Here is a 13,449-nt window from a genome sequence, read left to right as displayed (position 1 = left end):
TCACGGGATACCTCCAAATGTGTCTGTGCCCCTTTTGCCCGGAGTATTACAGCTCGACTTGCATGGACTCAAGAAGTGACTGAAAGCCTCCTGCAGAAATATTGTCCCGTGCTGCCTCTATAGGTGTCCATATTTGCTAAAGTGTTGCACGTGCAGGGTATTGTGTGCGAACCACTCTCTCGATTGTGGCCCATAAATTTTCTATGGGGTTCATGTCGAGCGATATGGGTCGCCAAGTCATCCGCTCAAATAGTCCAGAATGTTCTTCAAACCAATCGCGAACAACTGTGGACCATTGACATTTGCACTGTCATCCATAAAAATTCCATTGTTGTCCATGAACAGCTTCAAATGGTCTTTGAGTAGCCAGCCAGTTATTGATTTAATTGGATCAGAAGACCCATTCCGTTCCATGTAAACACATCCCACGCAATTATAGAGGTACTGCCAGCTTGTACAGTGCCTTATTGACAACCTGTGTCGATGGCTTCGTGGGGTCTGCAATACACTCGAACCCTGCCATCTGCCCCTGCCAACTGAAATCGGAACTCATCTAACCAGGGAACGATTTTCCAGGCGTACAGTGTCCAACCGATTTACCGATATGGTCACGAGCCCAAAAGAGGCGCTGCAGGCGATGTCTAGCAGTTAGCAAAGGCACTCACGTCGGTCGTCTTTTGCCACAGCCTATTAACGCCAAATGTCGCTGCACTGTCCTAACGGATACGTCAGACGTACGCTGCGCATTGATTTCTGCGGCATTTTCATGCAGTGTTGCTTGTCTGTTACCAGTGGCATTTCTACACAGACATCGTTAAGTAAAGGCCGTCGGTCACTGCGTTATCCGTGGTGAGAGGTAATGCAGGAAATTTGGCATTCTTGGCACACTCTTGACACTGTGGATCGTGGAATACTGAATTCCCTAACAATCTCCCAAATGGAATGTCCTTGCGTCTAGCTCCAACTGTCATTTCGCATTTAAAATCTGTTGTTAGGTCCTGTTGTTCGGCCATAATCACGTTGAAAACCTTTTCACATGAATCACCTGAATACAAATGACAGCTCCCTTTTGTACCTTGTGAATGCTATACTACCGTCACCTGCATATGTGCATATCGCTATCCCACGAACTCGGTATATAATGGTAACCCCGATATTTTCACGAAAAATTTACGGTGTGGCCCAGAACTGCGCATAATTAATTTTTTTGCGCTTCCGTTAGGACTCTACAGTAGCTCTCGCATTCGCTCAGCACTGGAATTTTTAGGCTTTTTGGATTCCTTTTGACGCGAGCATTCCTCTCACTTGCGTTTCTATAATCCCGACAGTATTTACGAGTGATATGAGACGACATCTTTTATTTTTTTATAATTCTCAACCCAATACCTATTTCTATTCCAGCGAATGTGGTTACTGTACCACTTTGAGTTCTATTAGTGTTCTGCAAGCTCTTCTCTTTGATGCTCGACTCAATGTCCTAGGCAAACTAAGTGTCGAAAACAAAGTGGAAACATTCATCTTGCTGTCCTGGGCACTTTTCACTGGACTTTCAGAGCCTCAGTAACTAGTATGCCCTCCGTGAGCGTTTATCACTGCCTGACACCTATGTGGCATGCTGCATTTACGTTAGTCCATTGTGGTCATCCTGCAGTATCCGTTGCCATTTTCCAGTGAGCGCCCTTGAGAGTTCTGTGCTGGGACAGGACGACCACGAACACTTCTGTCAAGCAAGTTCCAAACATGCTCGATGGGACTTACGTCCAGTTTCGCTGCTGGCCGTTCCATTATTTCAATGTCCAGGCTTTGCAAGAAATCCCTGGTGACGCCTTCCATATCAGCTCTGACATTATAGTACATGAGAAGGAATACAGGATCAGCAGCCCCAACACGATCCAATAGGATCTATTCGATGTACTTCTAACATTCTGTGTGGTGTGTGTCTGTTCTAAGTCACGATTTATTCAGAGCTATGTTACATACTACTGGATTTGCTTAGCACGTCAGGGTTTTCATGGAAGGTGTTGGATTTGCATGACACCTTACATACTGTATGGAGATAAGAGGACCATGGACAACGGTAAGATACATATGGCTCTTGATACTAATGTCTTTCCACACCATGACACAACCTTTCTGTAGATTGGGTGGACAACACTTGGCAGGTACCACTCACCACGGCGTCTGCACACACGAACACGGTGTGACATTATATCCCATGAAATCTGGACTCGACTGTGACTAACAAGTTTCGCTAGTGACAAAGTTGCCAGTTGACGCCGAACGGTAGAACTGGAGGCCAGCTGCGAGATGTTATCGTGTCAAGTGATATACCCGAACAGTACGTCTGGGTCATACGGCCTTTCTTCGTAACCTGTCTGTTACAGTCTGAACGGACACAGTGGCTCCGGTGGCCCTTCTAAGACTTTCTTGGAGTGCTGTGGTGGTAGCCGTACGAGGCCACAATACGGAGTTTTCCAGGTATCGGTCTTCACGTAGGTTTGTAACGAGTCAACGACCTTTACCAACTCTCGTTGTGTACTGAACTATCTCCCTGCAGCGTGTTCACAACCTATGGATGACAAATAAGGAGACATTGCCATTTCCAACAACACGATGGATAGTCCATCCTTCCTGGGTGAAACAGACCGGTTTAGAACTTGCACCGTATTAAGATGTCTCTTTGCATGTGATGGGTTGAATACAGCGTCCACAAATGACAACTGTCGTCTATGCACGTCGGTAGAAATTTCTGGGATGCTGGTACTCACATCCCTCTGGGAGGTCGCCTGACACTGTAATGCATGACACAGCCATCTGATGGTGAGTAATTTTTATTGTTGCCTACACTGAAAGGGAAGATCTCAGGCTAAGCAATGGGACCACAGATACTGCCTCCACCACAGTACACTGCCTGAAATAAAATATTTGTGCACGATTTTAGAGCTTTCCAATTCACTCAAGAGTTTTTGAACAATGCATATGTAGTATGTGAAATGACAACATTAACATATCAATGACACAAGCGGTTCGGAGGTACTAAATATCGATCGATGCTGAAACACCGGAATTAGTATGTCGTGTAGCCTCTACAGGCAGTAATTCAGGCTATGACTCTGCCATCTGGTCGATCATACAGATGGCGAATATTGTCCTGGGATAAGCTGTGCCACGCCTGCTCGACCTGTTCACGTAGTTCTGTAAGAGTTGTTGGTTGATGAGTCGCTCGAGTCACTTCTCGCCCCATCGTAACCTGCACATGGTCCACTGGAGACAAGTCCGGAAATTGTGCTCGCCAGAGAAGTTACTGCACGTCTTGCACACCAAATTGAGTTTCACTGATAGCGTGTGGACGAGCATTTGGGGAAAATTACAGTCGCCACTACTATAATAACTGAGAAAAAAAGGTTATTGCACATATAATTAGCACTAAAAGCGTGGCAACTGAAGGTTGACACGTGTTGTGTGAAAACTGAATTTTTGTCAGAAGTAATAAATTTCGCTACACTCTGACTTAATTTAGCAAAAGAATTAATAAAACTGGAAAATTGAAAGTTAATTTAGTGACTGAAATTGATAGTGAACTTTCTTAGTGAAGCACTACGAAATTCAATAAAATAAGGTTAGTCTTGGGCTACCTCAACAATCATTTCAAAAGCTACTTGAATCTACGCAATTTAGAAATAGGAAATTTAACTTTGAACTTGAATTAAATTCTTCTGAACAATTAACAATAGTAAAATTTAGTACATAGCAAACTGAGCTGTAGTCACAGGTAAGCTAAAATATGGCAACAAAACTCGCACTCTTAATTTGTGCTTGTCTAATCTAAATATTGTAGCCAGCTATGAAATTAAAGCAGTGAACCGAATGATATTACTTTAATGCTGGCGTTTGAATTTCAACGACACTCGAGTTCATTTCGGAAAAGGAAGGGACTCTGCTTGGCAATGCAATTGGGACAATGAGCAACAAAGGTTCATGCTAAGTTTCCGTATTTTAGTTATGCTAATGGGTTTGAAAAGCTGAGGTCTGCCATGCAGTTCTAAAACTTTACGTGCTTTCAGTCTTCCTTGCTGGTTGATTGAAGGTTTGAAGTCCTCGATCGAGGAGGTGGCGACAATCACTTACGTCGGCGGAGCAGTTGCTGAAGCTCGATGTTGGCGCGCCTTCTTCTCGACACGGTTACCAGACGATACGGGCTCTTGATGTGTGCCAGCTAATGTTTAACGCCAGCGACACCGTGCTAGAAACTATCATAGCAAGATGAGTGCAATTACATGCTGCCGAACCCCGGAAGCGCGGCAACTCGCGGGAGCGCCACTGAACACACCCGCTCCACCGCCCTACTCCAGACAGACCCCGCTGTGCCCGCGCTCCAAGCGGCAGAGTTAACACTACCAAGGACCCTAACACACAAATGTCATACCTTCAGGTGAAAATAAGGAAAAACTTTATAGTAAAAAAGATGGAAATAGGAGGCTATGCATTTCCGGCGTTACATGGTATCCCCCAGGTAGCACATGTCGCCATCAGATCAAAATCGTCGTCGTCTTTTCTGGTGTAACAATTTTTAGGCAGTTTATATTTTTTATACCGGATGTTGATACACGTGTTCCCCTAATTGAGTGGCATATTTTAGAACAAATTTCAACATATCACAACAAGGCGTTTAAATTTTTTTTATTTTTTTTTACGTGTCATCGTTTACGTGTACAAAGTTGCTGACATCTGTAACGCTGACTACCCTAATGGAAATAAAATCCGCTAACGATCTCCCAGAGTTTTCGTTTTAACACAGTTAAAGAGCGTTGGGAAACACAGAAATCCGGTTTAGGACAACCAGAAGTGTAGCGTCGGTTATGCGTAATTTGCAGATTATTTATGACGCTAACGAATCAGTGACCCGGAGTCGGACGTTCCCTGATCGAGACTGTAGCCGCCTCGGCGCGCCGGTGCATTATCCCATCTCATCGCTTCGCATCGCACACGGGCCCCGCTGCAGCTGTGGCGGGAATTGTTTGCAACATCACTCGCACCAGCTGCAAGTCAAATATTTACGCGGCGGGCGCCGCGGCACGCTACACAGAGCGGCGTGCCCGCGCAGTGACGACCGCACCACAGCCGCCGCCGACGCCGCCGCCGACGCCGACGCCGCCAGCGCGCCTCTGTGAAGTCGTTCACCCGCCGCGTAAATATTTGATGCGGCCCTTCGATCAGCATTGATGCCTCTCTGTGAACGATAACCTGCGTGCTTCAATCGCTTTCGCGCGGAATTCGTTTCTGCCGGCGCACATGTATTTACTAGGAACTCGTGCGGCGGAATTCCCTCACCACACGGGCCCGATACACATACAAAATCACCTCTGATGCTGTAAACACTGTCTGTCGTGTTTCTCTCTGTAATACGTGACGTAGGTCTGGAGAAATTCCGTGACGAAATTATTGTCTTTTCCTATATATACACTCCTGGAAATTGAAATAAGAACACCGTGAATTCATTGTCCCAGGAAGGGGAAACTTTATTGACACATTCCTGGGGTCAGATACATCACATGACCACACTGACAGAACCACAGGCACATAGACACAGGCAACAGAGCATGCACAATGTCGGTACTAGTACAGTGTATATCCACCTTTCACAGCAATGCAGGCTGCTTTTCTCCCATGGAGACGATCGTAGAGATGCTGGATGTAATCCTGTGGAACGGCTTGCCATGCCAATTCCACCTGGCGCCTCAGTTGGACCAGCGTTCGTGCCGGACGTGCAGACCGCGTGAGACGACGCTTCATCCAGTCCCAAACATGCTCAATGCGGGACAGATCCGGAGATCTTGCTGGCCAGGGTAGTTGACTTACACCTTCTATAGCACGTTGGGTGGCACGGGATACATGGGGACGTGCATTGTCCTGTTGGAACAGCAAGTTCCCTTGCCGGTCTAGGAATGGTAGAACGATGGGTTCGATGACGGTTTGGATGTACCGTGCACTATTCAGTGTCCCCTCGACGATCACCAGAGGTGTACGGCCAGTGTAGGAGATCACACCCCACACCATGATGCCGGGTGTTGGCCCTGTGCGCCTCGGTCGTATGCAGTCCTGATTTTGGCGCTCACCTGCACGGCGCCAAACACGCATACGACCATCATTGGCACCAAGGCAGAAGGCGGTCCGGTCCCAGGTCGACGGGCACGTGCACCTTCCGCCGACCACTGGCGACAACATCGATGTACTGTGGAGACTTCACGCCCCACGTGTTGAGCAATTCGGCGGTACGTGCACCCGGCCTCGCGCATGACCACTACACGCCCTCGCTCAAAGTCCGTCAACTGCACATTCGGTTCACGTCCACGCTGTCGCTGCATGCTACCAGTGTTAAAGACTGCGATGGAGCTCCGTATGCCACGGCAAACTGGCTGACACTGACGGCGGCAGTGCACAAATGCTGCGCAGCTAGCGCCATTCGACGGCCAACACCGCGGTTCCTGGTGTGTCCGCTGTGCCGTGCGTGTGATCATTGCTTGTACAGCCCTCTCGCAGTGTCCGGAGCAAGTATGGTGGGTCTGACACACCGGTGTCAATGTGTTCTTTTTTCCATTTCCAGGAGTGTACGGTATTCCAGTGCCTGTTATACTGATTACGATGCAAAGTTCCCAGATTACGATGCAAAGTTCCTTTGGGAACTCTTAACCGTAATCGGAACAACTCTGGCACTGCAACATCGTATTGATTTTGGCGGTACTGGTCAAGCGACTGTCAAGTGCAACGTCTGAGCTCTACGGAAATGTAAATAATGGATGTAAGAGTACAGTTCGTAGACGCTTGGCTGACGACGTATGAAAGTTTTGGTGTGCACGCCAGTCGTGCACGGATAGCCAAATGGTTCCCGGCACGATAGCCCAGGGTGTTCGGTCGGAGGGTTAGCAACCCTGTGTAATAAAATAAACCGAGTGAAGGGTCAACGATGAACTTGAACGGATGTCATGGAACGTCCGCCGCGAACAAATGCAACGAAAGAAACGAAAATTATGAGGTTCTTAAAAAAAATGATTAGGCCACCGCTCGCAGTTAGCGGCAAGGCTGGGTTCGAGTCCCGGTCTGGGACAAATTTTCATTTTCGTCATTCCACTCTACAGCTAATGGTAGTCGTTCGCAGTTGTCAATTCATTTGACGTTATTTTGTTTTTCTATCACAGCGCGACGTTTCACTTTAAATTGCAAACGCGGAACGTGCTTACTTTTAAATGATTAAATTAATAGATCACACGGTAGTTGAAACAATACCGGCTGTTGGAAAAAGTGATGACACATACAGGGTGGTCCATTGATAGTGACTGGGCCAAATATCTCACGAAATAAGCATCAAACGAAATAACCATAGTTGGCCCGCTAGATGGCGCTGCCATAGGTTAAACGGATACCAACTGCGGTTTTTTTAAATGGGAACCCCCATTTTTATTACATATTCGTGTAGTACGTACAGAAATATAAATGCTGTAGTTGGACCGCTTTTTTTAGCTTTGTGATAGATGGCGCTGTAATAGTCACAAACGTATAAGTACGTGGTATCACGTAACATTCCGCCAGTGCGGACGGTATTTGTTTCGTGATTCATTATCCGTGTTAAAATGGCCCGTTTACCAATTGCGGAAAAGGTCGGTATCGTGTTGATGTATGGCTATTGTGATCAAAATGCCCAACGGGCGTGTGCTATGTATGCTGCTCGGTATCCTGGACGACATCATCCAAGTGTCCGGACCGTTCGCCGGATACTTACGTTATGTAAGGAAACAGCAAGCGTTCAGCCACATGTGAAACGTCAACCACGACCTGCAACAAATGATGATGCCCAAGTAGGTGTTTTAGCTGCTGTCGCGGCTAATCCGCACATCAGTAGCAGACAAATGGCGCCAGAATTGGGAATCTCAAAAACGTCGGTGTTGAGAATGCTACGTCAACATCGAATGTACCCGTACCATTTTTCTATGCACCAGGAATTGCATGGCGACGACTTTGAACGTCGTGTACAGTTCTGCCACTGGGCACAAGAAAAATTACGGGACGATGACAGATTTTTTTGTACGCGTTCTATTTAGCGACGAGGCGTCATTCACCAACAGCGCTAACGTAAACCGGCATAATATGCATTATTGGGCAACAGAAAATCCACCATGGCTGCGACAAGTGGAACATCAGCGACCTTGGCGGGTTAATCCGTGGTGCGGCATTATGGGAGGAAGGATAATTGGCCCCATTTTATCGATGGCAATCTAAATGGTGCAATGTATGCTGATTTCCTACGTAATGTTCTACCGATGTTACCACAAGATGTTTCACTGCATGACAGAATGGCGATGTACTTCCAACATGATGGATGTCCGGCACATAGACGGCGTTCGGTTGAAGCCGTATTGAATAGCATATTTCATGACAGGTGGATTGGTCGTCGAACCACCATATCATGGCCCCCATGTTCACCAGACCTGACGTCCCCGGATTTCTTTCAGTGGGAAAAGTTGAAGGATATTTGTTATCGTAATCCACCCACAATACCAGACAACATGCGTCAGCGCATTGTCAATGGATGTGCTAACATTACGGATGACGAACTACTCGTTATTGAGAGGAATGTCGTTACACTTATTGCCAAATGCATTGAGGTTGACGGACATCATTTTGAGTACTTCTGCATTAATGTGGTATTTACAGGTAATCAGACTGTAACAGCATGCGTTCTCAGAAATGATAGGTTCACAGAGGTACATGTATCACATTGGAACAACCGAAATAAAATGTTCAAACATACCTACGGTCTGTATTTTAATTTAAAAAACCTGCCTGTTACCAACTGTTCGTCTGAAATTGTTAGCCATATGTTTCCATTTCGCCACCGATCGGACCTTACTTTCCGAATAGGTCTAGTATTTGTGCTATGCACGCCATTGGTTTATAGACGTGTAGCTTGTGGCGGTGCTCCAGCTGTAGGAATACTGGGGTGCACGCTGTTATTTCTCCCTCTCCCCAAACCATCCCTGCCCTCTCACGCCGTTTATCGTGTGCAAACACGACAATGACGATACTGCTACTGTGCCCAGGTTTTGAATTTGTTTTGCAGGCAATGCGATTAGTTACACTGTTTCCTATTTTCTTCTATCTTTATCTTCTTCTGTCTCCTGTATTCTCTTATCTGTGTTCTGTTTCTGTCAATACATATACAAATTAAATTCCGCTACTGCACGTCTATCTGTATGTTCGGATTAATCTCAGGAAGTTCCAGGCGCGCAGTCCGGAACCGTGCGACTGCTACGGTCGCAGGTTCGAATCCTGCCTCGGGCATGAATGTGTGTGATGTCCTTAGGTTAGTTAGGTTTAAGTAGTTCGAAGTTCTAGGGGACTGATGACCACAGCAGTTGAGTCCCATAGTGCTCAGAGCCATTTGAACCATTTAATCTCAGGAACCGCGGTAGGGATTCTGATCACATAGAGTGATTAACAAGGAAAGTTTGTCTACATTATCCATAAATATTTCTTGCAAACTCGCAGAAGTATGAGGTATTAAAGTTCCCCGCCACTGTGAAAACGATACCATTTAGCAGCGAATCGCAGAATTTCTTGGAATCAACCATAAATATTATAAACTCCCTCAATGCGTTTCTCTGTCTGTATGAGAAGGTTCGGAAACTACTGTAGGGATTTTAAAACGGTTTTCATGTGGAACGTTTGTGAGCGCAATGAATACACAAGGTTCAGTGCAGTGCCATGCCAGCGCGAGCTCCTGCTACTGGGAGGCCGTCAAGAGCTAGTGCTAAAACGTTCCTAAACGATCTGTGATGCAGCACAATGCAGATATTAATCTGATAAGAACAGATTTTTTATACAGAGTTAACGTTTAGGGTTGTGAAGGGAAATGCAGGAAAAGGCCATACAGAAACTAAACCCACGCCTCGACTGGTAAGTGGCCATATGAAAGCCAAACTGGCGCTGCAGTCAGGCAGCCGGCCGCGATGGCCGAGCGTTTCTAGGCGCTTCAATCTGGAACCACGCTACCGCCAAGGTCACAGGTTCGAATCCTTCCTCGGGCATGGATTGTGTGCTGTCTTTAGGTTAGTTAGGTTTACGTAGTTCTAAGTTCTAGGTGACTGTTGACCTCAGAAGTTAAGTTCCATAGCGCTCAGAGCCATTTGAACCATTTTTGAGCAGTCAGGGAACCCGTTCGGTGTGGTGGCTCGCAACTCCTGTCAGTGCCAAGAGATCTCACTCCAAACGCTAATTAAAGAAGGTACAGATAACATTCCTTCCTCCTCAGAACTTACCGGGGATGCACTGCTTAAATCATGTTGTTTATGTGAACACGATAATATCCATTTTCGTAGCAGTGTTCGTTGAATTTTAATCACAACTCTACGCAGTTGCCTGTGATCAAAGTTACCACTTAGCGACGCAAACCATCCAGCTGTAGATACTTTGTGCTGTCTGTGAGAAGGATTCGAGGGTTGGATCCTCTGAGTTCGAAGTCGAAGAATGACGCTGCGTGGGCTAGACTCAGGGTGTAATGGTCGCTTTGGAAGAGCCCCTGCCGTTGACGTTGCCGTCTGTCGGTCTGCCGACAGCCGCCGTCCTTCCGTTCGTCCTCTCGCCGTCGCCGCCTCCCCGCCGCCCGGCACTCGCTGTCGCCGCCGTCGCCGTCGCCTCCCGGTGCTCGCTGCCGTCGGCTCCCTTTTTAGTTCCTTTCCCACTTCGGCGACTCCTGTCGCCAATGGGCACCGCCTTCAATCATGGACATCCCCACTACCACCATCATCTACATCTCCCCTTCCCCTGCACCCACTTTAACATCGTGGAGAGCTTCCTCTGGGCTTAAACCATTTACTCCACCTCCCCTACTCACAGTCTCCTCCCCTTCCACCTCCTCCTCACCCTTGTATCCCCACCTCTATATTGCTCCTTCCTCTGCTCCTTCCCCTGCTCCTGCTCCTGCTTCTCCCCCTGCTACTGCCGCTCCTGCCACTGCTATCGCCCACCGAGACGCCGTTCCCACCCTCCCCACCCACTCCACCCGATTCACTGCACCCGCACCACAGTCGCCACCACAGAGAGCCCCGACTCCAATTCCAGTGACACTGCCTCACAAGAGGTGCCTGCCTCCCACCACCTTCACAACCATGCAGTCCCTCACCCCTCCTCCCAACCCACACCCACCAAAGAACCTCCCAAGTGTCCAAGTGGTGACCTCACCCCCCCCCCCCCCCCCGCTCCTCCAAAAAACCATCAACTGGCCTACTTCCCTCTGATCCCACCATGAATGCTACCCCTCCTCCCACCTCCCCAGCCCCTATCCTGTATACCTTCATCCTTGCCAACTCTGATCCGAAATTGATAGGTGTCCCCATTACCCAACTTATCACTTGCAGAGACTCTGTTCTCATCAAATCCTCTGGCACCTTCCACATATCACCTATGCCCCTCTCCCCTTTTCTTACATGCTCCTCTCCTTGCCAGCCCCAACCCCCCTCATCGTCTCCCAACCCTGACCACCATGATCACAAAACTGAGCCCTGTGATCATGAAGGCGGAGGTGTTGGCGGAACTGAATGCTCACCCAGCCCTGGAAATTCACTCAGCCAGCTGTATTCACAACTCCTCTGGCCCTTCCTTCCTCACGCATATATTTACTGAGTCCGCCTCCTCCATCGATCACCTCCTCACACAGGGAGCCTGATTCTCAACCACTGCCACCCTGTTGACCTGTCCAATTCCCGTCCTCAATCTTACTGCAGCCAGTGCTCTCTCCTGTAAACAACCACCTCACCCAAAACTGCAAGAACTCTACAACCTGCCAGCTTTGTGAAGCCTCCCAATTCCTTAAACAGTGGCCTAACTTCCCCTTCTTGCAAAACCTCTAATGAACACCACCCCACCTACTCCTCCAAATGCAAAGCCAAATCCCCTCCCACCAACCCTGAGCTCACTGCCCCCGTTCACCCCATCGACCAGCCCATCCACCCCAACAATTCCCTCTGCCCTCACCCTAATCTTTGGTACTAATTGGAACAGACGTGCCTCGCGGGATTAGCCGAGCGGTCTGAGGCGCTGCAGTCATGGACTGTGCGGCTGATCCCAGTGGAGGTTCGAGTCCTCCCTCGGGCATGGGTGTGTGTGTTTGTCATTGGGATAATTTAGGTTAAGTAGTGTGTAAGCTTAAGGACTCATGACCTTAGCAGTGAAGTTCCATAAGATCTCACACACATTTGAACATTTTTTTGGAACAGACGTAGATGAACTCTTCAGATCTGTAGCTCAAGAATACCCAATCTTTTTTATCGTAGTAGATATCTGAAGTGAGTCTGTGACACACATGGGTATTTCTTCTTAATGACGTCTTTCTTTTATTGAGACAATAATGAAAATGTGAATAAATCCTGACGTCTTTCTTTTATTGAGACAATAATGAAAATATGAATAAATCCTATCTCAGGAAGTTATTTTTAAAATCAGTATAAATGTTTAAATTGCTTAAGTAACAATTCTTTTTAATTCATTGAATGACAAACCCTGGAAAGAAAGATCGAACCCTGGAAAGAAAGATCCCTCATATCTGTTATTAATTTTTGTGCAGTATTGACAGACTTTACTAATGAAAAATTCGTATGGAAACCTTATTGCGCTAGTTCTAACCGCACCTGGCCACTTGTTTTGTAATTATAACATTACAGTACGACCGCGAGAGAAATCCAGTTCTGTGGCATGTTCATCCTGGCTTTCCTGTGGAAAAAATTCTAAAGGTACAAATTTTAAATTCTGTCGAACTGTTCCTACAAGTATCAACCTATGTTGTAGCAGGAAATCTGGCAGATCCAAGGATATGAATAAATTATCCTTTGTGAAATTTTGGCATCTACAGAAGCAGTCTGTTGCAACATGAGTGACAACACTGAACCAACATTTTTACCATTTTCGTTTCCTTCTTTTGCGAGATATGGTAGCCCTTTTAGAGGATACAAATTGTTAATCAAATATTCAGAAATTTTTTATCCATACTTAGCAGGTTTGGAACTCTTATGTTTTCCAAAATTACGATTTATGTACTTCTAATGTCTCTGAATGCAGCAAATGTATCTTCTTCTCTTCGAACACTTCTTGTAGCTTGATCATTGAACTGCAGAAACAATAAAAGGCTTCAAATCTCTGACGACCCATTGTGGCTCTGAATATTGGTAGACCATACTTGTTGCACCATAGTACTCTTACATACGATAAATTATTTTTTGAATGACGAAGTGTTATCAATAGACCAATCAGTGTTTCTGTTTCTACACTATCACATCTTCTCCAACTGTTGTCAAAATTCTGTACAATTTTCTCTATAACGCTTGAAGAAGTGTATAGTTCAAATGCATCTGTCGATATTACAATAGTTTTCGAAGGAAGGAGCTTGACTGCATCGATTTG

Source organism: Schistocerca gregaria, chromosome 2 (genome assembly GCF_023897955.1).
Source record: "Schistocerca gregaria isolate iqSchGreg1 chromosome 2, iqSchGreg1.2, whole genome shotgun sequence".
NCBI lineage: Eukaryota > Metazoa > Arthropoda > Insecta > Orthoptera > Acrididae > Schistocerca > Schistocerca gregaria.
Note: the sequence above shows the minus strand (reverse complement) of the source record.